Source organism: Macrobrachium rosenbergii, chromosome 5 (genome assembly GCF_040412425.1).
Source record: "Macrobrachium rosenbergii isolate ZJJX-2024 chromosome 5, ASM4041242v1, whole genome shotgun sequence".
Lineage (NCBI taxonomy): Eukaryota > Metazoa > Arthropoda > Malacostraca > Decapoda > Palaemonidae > Macrobrachium > Macrobrachium rosenbergii.
In genome coordinates, this window is record NC_089745.1 from 30,566,892 (window position 1) to 30,580,489 (window position 13,598).

At 36.4% G+C, this 13,598-nt stretch overlaps 1 protein-coding gene across 3 annotated transcripts in view; it reads left to right on the forward strand.

Annotated features, from left to right (window-relative positions):
• The first annotated feature begins 1,181 nt into the window (after positions 1 to 1,181).
• The window catches only part of Arms (Ankyrin repeat-rich membrane spanning), a 761,760-nt gene continuing 749,343 nt past the window's right edge, over positions 1,182 to 13,598 (forward strand). For 2 of the 3 annotated variants that reach the window (XM_067103937.1, XM_067103936.1), the window contains exon 1: positions 1,216 to 1,401. The gene's annotated coding sequence lies outside the window, so the exon portion shown is untranslated. Of the gene's footprint in view, positions 1,402 to 13,598 lie in introns of all 3 variants that reach the window. The other variant, XM_067103940.1, reaches the window with a different exon arrangement.

Consider the following 13,598-nt stretch of genomic DNA (forward strand, 5'->3'; position numbering starts at 1 on the left):
AGTCCGGGTACACCCTACACAGATCGTTCACAGTTCACCATTCATTAGCTATGGTTGGCTGCATGAGAGCATACACATATAAAATGCGTAATAGTGTTCCATAATAGTATAGATATAAAATGTAAAACTTTCTCAGTAGCCACTATAGGTAGCCAAAATCAGATAAAAACTAAGCTCGAAATGGCAACAGCCTAGGTCTGCATAATGGAAGGAATAGCACCGCAGCTGACAGACACCCTGGCACCGAAAATTTTCACAAAATTGCCCGTTAGTTCCTCTCCTGGCCTATCACTCTTTTTGCAGTTATGCAATTTTTAATATGACTAGTTCGAGGCCACCGTGCCCCCTATGTCTTGGGGGTCCCTTAAGCTTATTCTATTTAGCCTATTGGGTAATCCGCCACTGATGAAGTACAAGGCGCTATTTACACTGTAAAATGTTACAGACAAACAAATTGGGGGTGGGGCGATAGATGGACCTTGTGAGTGCCATAGGGCATCATAAAAATTAAACAAGGTTGATAATGATGATGACGAATTCCTAACTGATAAACTGCAACATTTCAGTGTCTTGTCTTTTATATGACATGGAATGCATATCTCTGAGTCCTTTTACAGAGCAGTTCCAGTGGATCAGTATCTTTCAGTGAATTTCATTTCAATGAACTACAGTAGTTGGTTTTACTTTTATCCACTGGCTATTTAAGATATGCGCAGTATCGTCATAATCTATCATTCGGTATATTTTGTTTCGTTAAAAATGTCCGTCGTTGTGGTATAATATTTATCCCTTTACGGGTTTACGTGCAGAGTTTTTTTTTTTTTTTTACCTAAGTACCCTCGTTATATCCATGGTAATATCACACATCAGTTCTTTTATATACACGCACACGTGTTGCAACGATCAACTAGACGGCGGATTGCGCTAATTCGTGGATAACTAGGTAATTTTGATGTGACACAGTATTGATCACACAATATACTCTTGTTTTGTAAATAATATTCTCTACAATCATTCGTGTATTCGTACAGGTCTTGCTCATGGCGGAAAATTACTCCCAAATGTAAGAAATAAACGTGTTATTCCACGAAAAATGAAATGAAACGCAACGCAAGTAAATGAAAAGCACCCAAACTTTACGAGGCGGTGTCGGGCTGAGCGACGCTCACTTGTTTTCTGTTGTCTGCCTCCATCTATCGGTGAACGCGGCTACACAGTGTATCAGCTGGCTTGAGTGTGGTTAGTTGTCAGACATGGAATCCTCATGAATACTCACAGTACTCGCGTGTATTATGTGTGTAGAGTGTTTATGTCTCTGGAATATCTCGTTGTACAGTTCAGGCAGTGTATCATACCGATCCAATACGTCACTAGGCTAGGGGAAAAGCTTCAAATAGAACGGTAAGTAATGAAAGTTGGTCGTCTGCAGACAAGAGCGTCGTCTGCTCCGTTGTGGCGGGAACACCATGGTTATCTTGTGACGGTCGTTGACAGGAAAACACAACAGTGAAACATAACGTGTTGTCGTTATGTCGAATGTATAATATGTGTTCATGTGAGTCCTGGGTGTTTTCTGTAAAATCTCCCCTCTTTTTACGCTGTCGAAGACACTTTTTATTTTCCGCCTACAAATTTTTGTGTAATTTCGTTGTGCATTTGAATTCTTATTTCCTTGCACAGATCATACACATGTGTATGGTATGATGCAATTGTGGCTCTGCGGTACGGGATGCGCGAGTGGATTTTTCGTCGTCAGTATCTTGAGGAGAACGTTGGAATATTCCATGCCGGGAAAATTCAAATTGTTTAATCTTGCATAAGTGTTTTGGCGTAACGTTTCAACGTAAACGTGCGGCAGTGATCTGTAATTTTGTAGGCCACTTTGTAAATGCAAATGTAGGTGACGGGATTGTCGTTTGGGTAAAAGTAAATCGATCAAATAAACAATGCAAAAAACATTGTCATAATTTTCCCCTCATGTTTCACTAATATAGGCCTAGGCCTAAGAAGACTTGACAGTTACTGTTTTGTAACCTAGGGGCTGCTTCGGGTGCAAAGGCTGTGCCAGCACAACGCTGGCTTAATATAAAACAAACACCATTTAATTTAAACCACCCATAAGTACCCGCCAGCCCGAAGAGAGAGAGAGAGAGAGAGAGTGTTTTATAGTGCTGAGATGAGGCTAGCTTTTGGCATTGTGCCAGCACGGTCTCACTCTATTCTGTAATTGGGTGTAGGCATTTATATGTTAGATGTCAGTGCATTTTGTTAGAATGTATATTTGTATAGTCACATGGAAGACTGTAGACATGGACGATGTCAATTTCCATGGCTGAAGTGCTAATGTAATATAATTAGATAAGCGAATGAATGATATAGTAGCATATTAGGCTATGTCTGTAGTTTAGGTATAGGCTAAGTTAGGGGCCATGTACGCTCTTCTTTAACCGGCAGTTTGTTGATCTCTCTCTCTCTCTCTCTCTCTCTCTCTCTCTCTCTCTCTGCACATTGCTTGGAAAACCTACCGTTAAAAGGTATTATTGTACCATATAACGCCGTTGCATAAGGCCCATGCATATTCGGATATGAGTGATTAAGAACTGTACGAGTCAAGATACCCGAACCTGTGCCATTTCTAAAGCGTGTCAGAGCCGCTTAGCCCACTGGCATGTGTTGACGATAGTGGTATTACAGTAAAGACATTCATATATATATATATAATATATATATATATATATATATATATATATATATATATATATATATAGTGTGTGTGTGTGTGTGTGTGTGTGTGTGTGTGTGTGTGTGTGTGTGTGTGTGATACCGTTGGTTTTTAATACGAAATAATTTGAGTCTCTAACACCGTCCCCTTTCTATTCCTTTTAAATTTGCAAATGAGTCGAGTATTGGTTTGGGGTTTTAACAGTCTTTTTAAGGAAGTCCTTTGGGATTTCATGGTGGTCAAATGGTAGCCATTTGACCATTTTGAAAACTTTTGGATTACATATGGGTTTCTTTTTCGACTGGCAGTTGATTTTATATCATTAGTTTTCCTTCCTTAGACTAAGAGTCGATTGTTTCCTTTCAAGACTACATTGTTTGGATATCGTATTTTTTTTATCCTTTTTTATGCTTAGGCCTGCAGGAGCTTGGATGCTATTTAGTTTTCTTCTTTAAACGTTCGTTTGCCTGGTTATTACATTGTCTTTTTAGGTTTGCAGTTGCTTAGATATATTATGTTTTCCTTTGTAATCCTCGACCGCTGAGTTATTAGTACATACTGTTTTTTGTTAAGACTTGCATTTACTCATATGTATTATATATATATATATATATATATATATATATATATATATATATATATATATATATATATATATATATATATATATATATATATATATATATATATAACTTTCTGACATCGAGAACGAACTCCGGTGTCCCTGGTGAGACAACCCAGGGAGATACTAATTAATCAACCAAGGTCATTAAAGAAGTTGGAACCTAAGTACTTCTGTCCTTTTTATGACTTTGGTAGGTCAGTCGGTATCGCCCTGGCCGTTCACTGTGGATACCGGGGTTCGTTCCCGATGTGGCTTCTTTTATGACCTTGATAGGTCAATTGGTATAGCTCCTGACCAGTTACCCGGGAGACCGGATTTCGTTCCTGATGTGAGTCAGAAATTTATTTCTGTGAAGCGCGTTCTCAAGTGTTCATTATTTCCATCTATCTGTCTTTCTATCTATCTATCTGTCTATGTATTTATAATATATATATATATATATATATATATATATATATATATATATATATATATATATATATATATATATATATATATATAAATTGCCTGGATATCGGATGTTATCGAATTGTAGACGCAGTTTTTGGATATTGTAATTTTTTTCATTTTTATATCTCCATTTCATCGAATTTCATTTCCATTTTCCGATTTAGAATTAGGGTTGTGTATGGAATATTTGTCTTCCTGTTTTTAGACTCGCAGTTGTTTGGATATTATAATTTTCCTAGGTCTGTGCAGCCTGAGCACGCCCTGGATATTGTTTTCTCTTCATGGGTGGAGTACATTTTAATCTGTTGTTTACTTACAGTTGTTTGGACAGAATTTTTTTGTGCGTTATAGATATTTTTTTTCTTCGCATATGGGCAGTTGCTTGGATATTTTAGAATCTTTTCAGACTTGACACTGGTTGGATATTTTTATACTTGAAGTTATTCCCTGGATACCATGTTTTCCCTTTGATATAGTCGGAATTGCTAAGACGTCATATTGTTTCCTTTTGAAACCTGCACTTGCACGAATATTATATTTTTCTCTTTTTAGCTAGGATCGTATTGTGAGGCTTTATAAATATTTTTGGATTTTGCATGGCTAAGCTTCCGTATCTCTTCTGGTAAAGTCTATGGTTTTAATTTGTGACTGCTGGATTATATCTTTGTTTATCCCTTTGGATTATCTGGTGTTCTGGATTATATCTTTCCTAGATCATCTTTTTTATTACCCTTTTGACAGTTAACCATCTGGTGTTCTTGATCTTTTTTGTTTACCTTGTAACGTTTTCAACTGTGTCTCACTGGTTTTAGTTTGTGACCACGTGATTCCGGATTATCCTAGATCATCTTTGTTTATTACCCTTTTGACAATTAACCATCTGGTATTCTTGAACTTTTTGTTTACCTTGTAACTTTCTTTTCATCTGTGTGTCATCTGTGCTCCGAAGATGCATGAATAAACACGTGAAAGCGCTTGGTACTGAACTTCAGCCTGTCGTTTTCCTGTGGTATTCACTTACATACTGAAGACACGTGCATCTCCTGTGATTTTTAAGCATATATATATATATATATATATATATATATATATATATATATATATATATATACACACATTATATATATATATATATATATATATATATATATATATATATATATATATATATATATAAAGTGATGAGACGATACCAAAATTTTTAACGATTCCGATTCCAATTCGGATACGAGTCCCGATTCCGGTACCTGTATTCTGTTCCTATTCATTTCATCACATAACCATTTAACATTGCAATAAAATTTCTTTCTCCTGTAAATGTCCTCAACTTGTTCTTTAAAAGTTGTCAAACAAAATGTTTACTTTTTATTATTACCTGGAATCGAAAATTATGTTTCAGACATACAAATTCCAAAGACTCGTTTTAAGAATTGGAGTTTGGATTAAGATTCTCCGATTCCGATACCTGAAAAAGTTCCGATACTTTTGACTCTCGATTCCGATTGTGGATCATTTATTTCTGCTTTCTAATTAATAGTTTTGCTGAAGGTAAATACTGCTACATTCTTGGTGATTTATTAAAGAATCTGGATAACTGATAATGCTTTTAGAATTTTTTTTATTTTGTTGACGCGTTCCCTTTTTTATTATTAATTTTCTTCACATTATTGTGAACCAATGGAAGTTTATCCCTTATCTTTCTGCTTTATACTTTTTTCTCTGGCAGTGATGTGTTTAAAGTTACAGGTAACGTCGAACCAGACATAACTAACATATACTGGCTAGTGTACAACTTTCTCACATGGTCCCCCCTCTTCTCTCTATGTCTGTCTGCCTGTCACTCACACATGATGGTCATCAGTATTTGTTTTTCTTGCTGTCATGTCAATTTGCATCGTGACCTATACTTTGTGGTCTCTCTCTGGCTGGTTTCAGTATTGTGTCAATGTTAAGCTTATTATAAACATTTTAAGTTTCTCTCTCTCTCTCTCTCTCTCTCTCTCTCTCTCTCTCTCTCTCTCTCTCTCTATAAATGCATATAAGGCTCCACTTTGGGATCATGTCCTTGAGTATTTATATAAAAAAATACTTTTGTATTAGAGTTGCTTACAAGAGTGGAATGATAATTTACGCATCGTGACTCATATATTCGGAGTGTCTGTAAACTTCAAGTTCTTTTCAAAGAAAAAGTTCCCAGGGGTTTTATTTTTAATTTCTAATGCCCACATCAAGGGTTTGTATTTATGGTAATTAATATATTTATGCAAGCAGTGCTCTCTCTCTCTCTCTCTCTCTCTCTCTCTCTCTCTCTCTCTCTCTCTCTCTCTCTCTCTCTCTGTAAAGAAGGGATGAGCTAATGAGCCACACTGTAATTCTCCATCCCGCCGAGTAGAAGGATTCTTATAAAATTATCTCTCTCTCTTCCCCTTGTATTATTTATTATTTCTTTTTTCTTTGTTAAACCAATGTTCATTTTATAGAATTTCTTGTTTATTAGTTTCTCATTAAATATAAGCTATGATTACACTTTTATGGAGGAAACCCTACCATTATTATTTATTGCGTAATGTGCTTAAAAAATAATCATAGAAACGTCGCCACACATTTCATGAAATTCAGCATTTCACCAGCACGTTACGTAAAGCACTTGTGCATGTAATCGCGGATCTGCAGAGACCTTGATGCGAAAAGGGGCTTTCAAATCGATATCTTTTAATAGCCTCAGCTGAAAAGGGCAATGCTGTTAAATCCATAATCGGCCGAATGCTTAACGACTTGAGAGGGTGGTATAGAGTTAGGAATCAATAGCACGATCGAAGCAAGCTTACCCCGGCTGAGTTCTAAGTGAGGGACTATGATGTCCGTAGGTGAGAAGTTTCGTTCTGTTTTATTCTGTGGTGTTTTGGCTTCTCCCTGATTCACTTACAAACAGAAAGTGGGTTCTTGTCAAGGTAGCCAGGTCCCTTTGGCACCACTCAATGGAACAATTCATTTATGCACAAAGATAGTTAATGTCCTTTTAGCTTTGTTACTTAAGAATTTTTGGCTTCAGTGACCCTGGTTCTTGTGGTGGCATGAAACTTAAAATTATTTACTCCTTATGAATGTTTACCCATTTTGAGTGATAATGATGGGCGTGATATTTATTCTTATATGACTTACATGTATTATGTTTGCTCGAATACAAACTTTCTCAATCACATATTAAAATATACTGAATTCTGCTGTTATTCATCATTAAAATTCAATGACAACGAGTTCCCATCCCCCTCCCCCTTATTTACCTGGTGGAAGCCAGCAATCTTGGCCCAGTTCATGGACTATTCGTTGTTTTTACTGGATGGCTTTGGACCGCTTTTTTTTTTTTTTTTTTTTTTTTTTTACCTAGACCTGGGCAAGATAAGGCATTAGGTTGCCCCGTCTCCTGGACCAGTGGATAAAGGAATAATGTCTCGCTCCACAGAACCCCTGTTTTTTTTTTTGTCTTTGGATTCTGGCGAGATATACGAGTAGAAAAGAAGGCTTCGGGCCAGAATCAATATTCCCGGTTCAACCTGCCCTGTAGTTTACGTGTCGATTATAGTTTAGGTTAGGTGTTGACTCTCTCTCTCTCTCTCTCTCTCTCTCTCTCTCTCTCTCTCTCTCTCTCTCTCTCTCTCTCTCTCTCTCTGAGCGGAAACCATGTTTTCCTTAAAATGGGTAGTTTGTGTTTGTGATTTTTGTATTAAATGGACATTTCTATTCTAAATGATTTCTGTAATGTTGAAATTTTCTTTTAGTTTTTTTTTTTTAATGCAGATAGAAGTCATTTGCAAACTAACTTTTGCTTTTGTACTGAATTTTCTTTTGCACTGAATTTTCTTTTGCACTCTCTTTTAAATGGCTGTGGGCCGCCTTGCGATCTAACATCACCAGATATCTTCGCGTCGCTCTTTTTCGTACTTGCTAAGTCCTCTCATCATTTGGCCATTCAATATCCATTTTATTTAAACTCTCCAGGGTCTAGTTTTCACATAAGATAATTGACAATCAGTCAATCTCCTTGGTTTATGCTCAGGTTGTCTTCCTACCATTACCAAATGTGGTAATCCTATTCTCTCGGTTACCATATGGAGATATCTGTGGCTCTCCGCCTACACGCAGTTCATGTTCTACTCATCGTAACCTTTGAAATTTTATGAAATTTGGAGTAAAGGTTTTGTTTTATTATGTTGAATAGTGACATTTTACATGTCGATGTTGCTTTGGTCAGGTATCATATTTTCAGGAAGAAAGAGTACGAGGTATGTTTTGATTAGTGGTCTTCGTTTTGCGTTCATCTGTTGTATTAAATTGAGGAATTTTATCCGCCCATTTTATTGCCTTAATAAGCTAGCTAATACAGAAAGATTAAGGAAAATATATGTTCGATTTATTTTCTTAACTTTGCATGTGGGTATATTACAAATAAATTCTCCTGCGCTCTCAGCGCAACATGGTCTAGACTCTAGACTCGAATGACAGTGAATTACAAGTAACTGAACGTAGATGATGATGCGTTTTATTTATATTTTTTCTGCATTGCTATGCAAGTTGGTAAGGTCATGATGTAATGGCTATATTAGTCAAACGTGGAATATATTGGAAGGAGACGCTGAGGAGTATAGGGCATTGAGAGACCGAAATGCTGTAGCCTATAGTAAATATTTTAATTAGTATATGTATGAATGTACAATTTTTTTCTCTTTATTAAATATTAATGTATGATGTGAGCGTTTTTGCATATGAAATTACGTTTGCTTGCGCTGACCAACCACATCCTTGTAGAAGGGTAAGCAGTGTAGCCTTTACACCGTCAGTTCGTCCCCAGTTGCGTTGCATCCTGCCTTTTGGGTCCCTTCCACACTGTTGTCCAACTTCTTGAACGTTATCTGGCTCCAATTTCCACCTCTCTTGTAAGGACAAAATCATTCGGTCGAGCCCTACGAGAGTAACCTCTTCAAAGCTTAATTTTACATTGAACATATGTCGGTCAGTGTGCGTGTTTATTAGTTTTAAAGATGATAATTATAACGTCCGATTCTCGTCATTAGACTCATTACGTTGAGGACTGCCATCATCCATTAGCTCTTGCGATAGACCTACGTGAAAAAGGATCTCTCTCTCTCTCTCTCTCTCTCTCTCTCTCTCTCTCTCTCTCTCTCTCTCTCTCTCTCTCTCTCTCCTACACACCATCTTTATATCCGTGTATTGATTTCAGTTCGTTCACTCGCTCTGAACTTTGAAATATTGAAAACTATCCCCCTCTCTCGACCCTGTGCCACTCTCTGATAAACATAATAGAAATTGTGTAATCTTGGTGTTCGTTTTTTGAGTATCCGCTATATTTGATTGATAATGCGTCTTGTGTAATGTAAATACCACGACTCTATTTAAATATAGGAAACATAAAGGTTTATCACATTTCATATATATATGTATATATACAGTATACAGCTATATATATATATATATATATATATATATATATATATATATATATATATATATATATATGTATATATATATATATATATATATATATATATATATATATATATATATATATATATATATATATATATATATATATATATATATATATATATATATATAGTGTGTTTCGAGGCTGTATGTCCGTGTGTGTAGAGAATGGAGGAAGACAGGTTGGAGTATGGAGGAGGGGAAGACCAAGAAATGCTGGATGTCAGGATAGGAGTAGGTATGAGAACGGAATGTATGTGAAGATAGAGGTGAATTGAGAATAAGTCTTAGTGGGATGTGACGCCCTAGTAATAAGCTTTCTGTGCGGGGATAAGAAGCTAAATTGACGGTAGTTTTTTTCATAAGGGGTTCATCCTAGATTCTGATATTAAAGGACGAATATGTTAGATGTTTTTGTCTTTGTTTTTAGTTTTCTGAAAAGAAAACTATTGTGCCGGCTTTGTCTGTCCGTCCGCACTTTTTTTGTCTGCACATTTTTGTGTTCGCCCTCAGATCTCAAAAAACTACTGAAGCTATAGGGCTGCAAATTGTTATGTTGATCATCCACCCTCCAATCATCAAGCATACCAAATTGCAGCCACCTAGCCTCAGTAGTTTATTTTATTTTATTTTATTTAAGGTTAAAGTTAGCCATAATCGTGATTCTGGCAACGATATAGGATAGAAGAATGACGTCACACTAGTTATCAGTCCAAAAAGATTGCCAGTAAGGATTTGACTCCGTTAGGCTAGGTCATGTTGAGGTCCGTGCATGAACGACACCACAAATTTGAGTTCCCGGAATTGTGAAATATGCAATTGGTATCTCCGATAAAAGATATATTAAATTATATAATATCATGACAAAGATCGTGGATCATTCTGTTTGTGCATCTTTTTTTTTATTTTGATCATGCGCAGCCTAAATACACAAGCATCTTTTTTTTTTTTTAATTGGTGTTGACCTACATAAGCGATTCCACATAGACCACATTAATTGAAATGAAGCATAGACTCATGCAGCCATTGCCGATATTAGGGTATCATATTATCATAATCCTGCATGTCAAATGTTAATAGTAAGATTAGGCCTACATATAAAGTTCTTATATTTTGAGCCAATGCAGGGCATAGGCCTACACGTTAATTTTTTATATTTTGAGGCAATGACAGGGCATAGGCCTACACATCAAATTCATATATTTTGAGGCAATGCAGGGAATAGGCCTACACGTTAATTTCTTATATTTTGAGGTAATGACAGGGCATAAGCCTACACATCAAATTCTTATATTTTGAGGCAATGACAGGCCATAGACCTACACATCAAATTCGTATATTTTGAGGCAATGACAGGGCATAGGCCTACACATCAAATTCTGATATTTTGAGGCAATGACAGGGATGGGCCTACGCGTCAATTTCTTATTGCAAATAGTTTTTCACCCGTATCTGTTGGAAATAGAGTAGCTTTTAAGTAATATAATAGCTCCGACCCCATAGTATATAATGTGTATGCATACGGTAAAATGTACACATGTAGGCATGTGCATATACACATACATGCGTACCTGCGTCGATGGCCATGTTAAATATAAAGCCACTTATGCCATAGAGAATAAAAGTAAAATTTGTGGGCATGTAGCCGATGGCACACAGACCAATCATAGGTCTGTCTCAGCTTTACACACAACTACTGAACTGCTCGCAATGAATTATATTGAAAATGTATATTTACAAAGGGGATAACAAATTATATTACTGTGATGGGTAAATATAAGGCTTCTGTAGCATTTCCCTAAAAATGAAGGCTATGGTAGGAAGGCATCATAAGATACTTAACGAAATAACAAAAAAAATAAATGACAGCTGAAAAAGTTGTATGAGATTATCCAAACCAGTCTGCGAGTAGCCCATGATTCATTTGCTTTGGGACATTCTTGTAGATTACCTTGTTGGACAAAAAGATACACGAGTCAATAAATTTTCTCTCTCTCTCTCTCTCTCTCTCTCTCTCTCTCTCTCTCTCTCTCTCTCTCTCTCTGTTGTTAGGAGAGTATTCTAGCGTAGACTATATTCATAAAGATCTCGATTACTTTTAATTAAAACAAATGACTAAATTTCAATTAACAATAGTAGGCAGATAATTCTTTACATTAGTATTTTATGAATAGATCTATGTTTATTCTGCAATGTTAGGTTACCATATGGTGCTTGCAGTGTCTTCGAAAATTTTTCATAACAGCAGCATCAAAAACAAGAATAATTACAACAAGAACCACAATAAAACGGCTGAATATAAGATAGGCCTATAATCCAGATGTCATAAGCTGCGTAAATCAACAAAAAGACATAGGACATTATAGGTGTACGTCATTTTTTATGATCCTGTTATTTCGAAAATAGAAAATGTCCTTAAGAAAATTCTTAGCAAATTATATCCAATATGACTTTATAGCCTATCATACTATAACTTTAAGTTAAACATAGGCATATTCTGGATTAGTAGAGTCCATTCGCTGTTTGTCATCCTACCGAATGTGTAAACGATTGCAATGAAATTGATTTTATGACTATTAAAATGTAGTAAAATTTCCTACCATCAATATGAAATTCCAATCTGCATAGCTCTGAGAAAGTCTTTGTGTTTTAAGTTTAGAATTGCGAACACGCTTGACAGTATCAGACGGCAGTTATTATTGTTCTGTAATTCAAGTACACCGATTCGAACGCAAGACATTCCCTGTGTCACCTCCATATTCAAGTGAACTTCATTTACGAAAAACAACATTGCAGCATCGCGGACCACTCCTGCCTACTTTCATACTTTCCTATTATTTTTTACCATTTTTAGGGAGATGCGCATTATGATTTTATTTCAGGGGATAATATAACGTTTTCTTTTGACAATCAGCAGAACGTATTTTAGTTCGGTAAAACAACCATCGCAAAATTAGTGAAGATGAAAAGAACCACAGATTAAGCAGCTTTTCGAAACAATTGCCAACCAATCAGCTTCAAGGGATGGCCGTGACGTAAGAAGTGGGCAGGGCTTAGCTGCAAAGAGCAGTGGATTTTGCTGTATACGGTGTACAGAAAACTCGATTGCGATGAAGAAACTTCGGCTCATTTTATTACTTGTTTTCTTAGGGGACACCCAATAGTACGGAAACCGCTTATTGATTTCCATATTTCGATTCAAATGCCTGAGCAGAAACAGCTCCAGACTTGCGTCATCAAAAGTAGCTGAGTTACATTTGCTGGAAAGCAGTGACTTATTTACTGGCGTCACAAAAACAGGGGTCATTAGCTATGATCCTCGCTTTTACACTTTTCTTATCTGGCCGAAACATATTCTTTCCTGGTACAGTAATCAATTTTTTTTTTTAGTTCTGCTGTGGAATATAAATGAATAAAACGTCTTTCCTAACGAGCAACTTTGGTCACACTGTAATGACCGCGGCGCTAATTGCCTGGTAATTGACTTTCTTGACTCGTTTCTCTTTATTATCTTATGTAATTAGACAGCTGTAAAGTAAGAGAGGACATATTTTATAAATGCGGACGATCCGTGGAATGCTTTTCTTGGAAATGCTGTTTAATGTAATTTTGTAGAAAAAATAAACGTTGAAGACTAACATATGATAATTTATCATCGTGGCAACCATCTGAAAGATATCTACTGTATATACACGAGATCGATTACATTGCAACTAGATGTCGACAGCTTCTGCGATTATAGGTAATGCACGTTAATAAATTATTTATTAGCCTGTATTATATGACATTCCACGGAAATGGTTGGTTGGATAGATGCGTCTGTGTTTGGCGTTCGTAATAGCCTACTGCTATTACTATGGCTCCATCGACCACTACTGCTGAAGGTTCTCCAGCAATGTATGTCATCTAAGGCGTCTCTCTTCTCACCCTACTTCAGCAACACCACGGCCCTCTCTGACCCAACGTCTTCAATCTCGGTACTTCCTTTTTTTAATGTACATATATTACACTCAACAGAACAGTAGCATATTCTGACAGTCTTTTTCAGCAATATTTTCATCTGAGAGTTTAGGAGTATTGTTCCGAATCCGAAATTCGAAGAGCGAGGGTATTGTCGCTGAGGAGGCAATGTTTATTACAACCCGTGTTGAATTGCGCGGCAGTGCTTGTTGACCTCACAAGTTGCTTTGGTTACGTCACGGGCTAAGCTGACATCGCTTTAATGAAACTCTGATGCTGATGTGGCAATCTTCTATTTCAAAATGTTTCTACAATTTTTGCTGATTTTGTCGAAAAGGG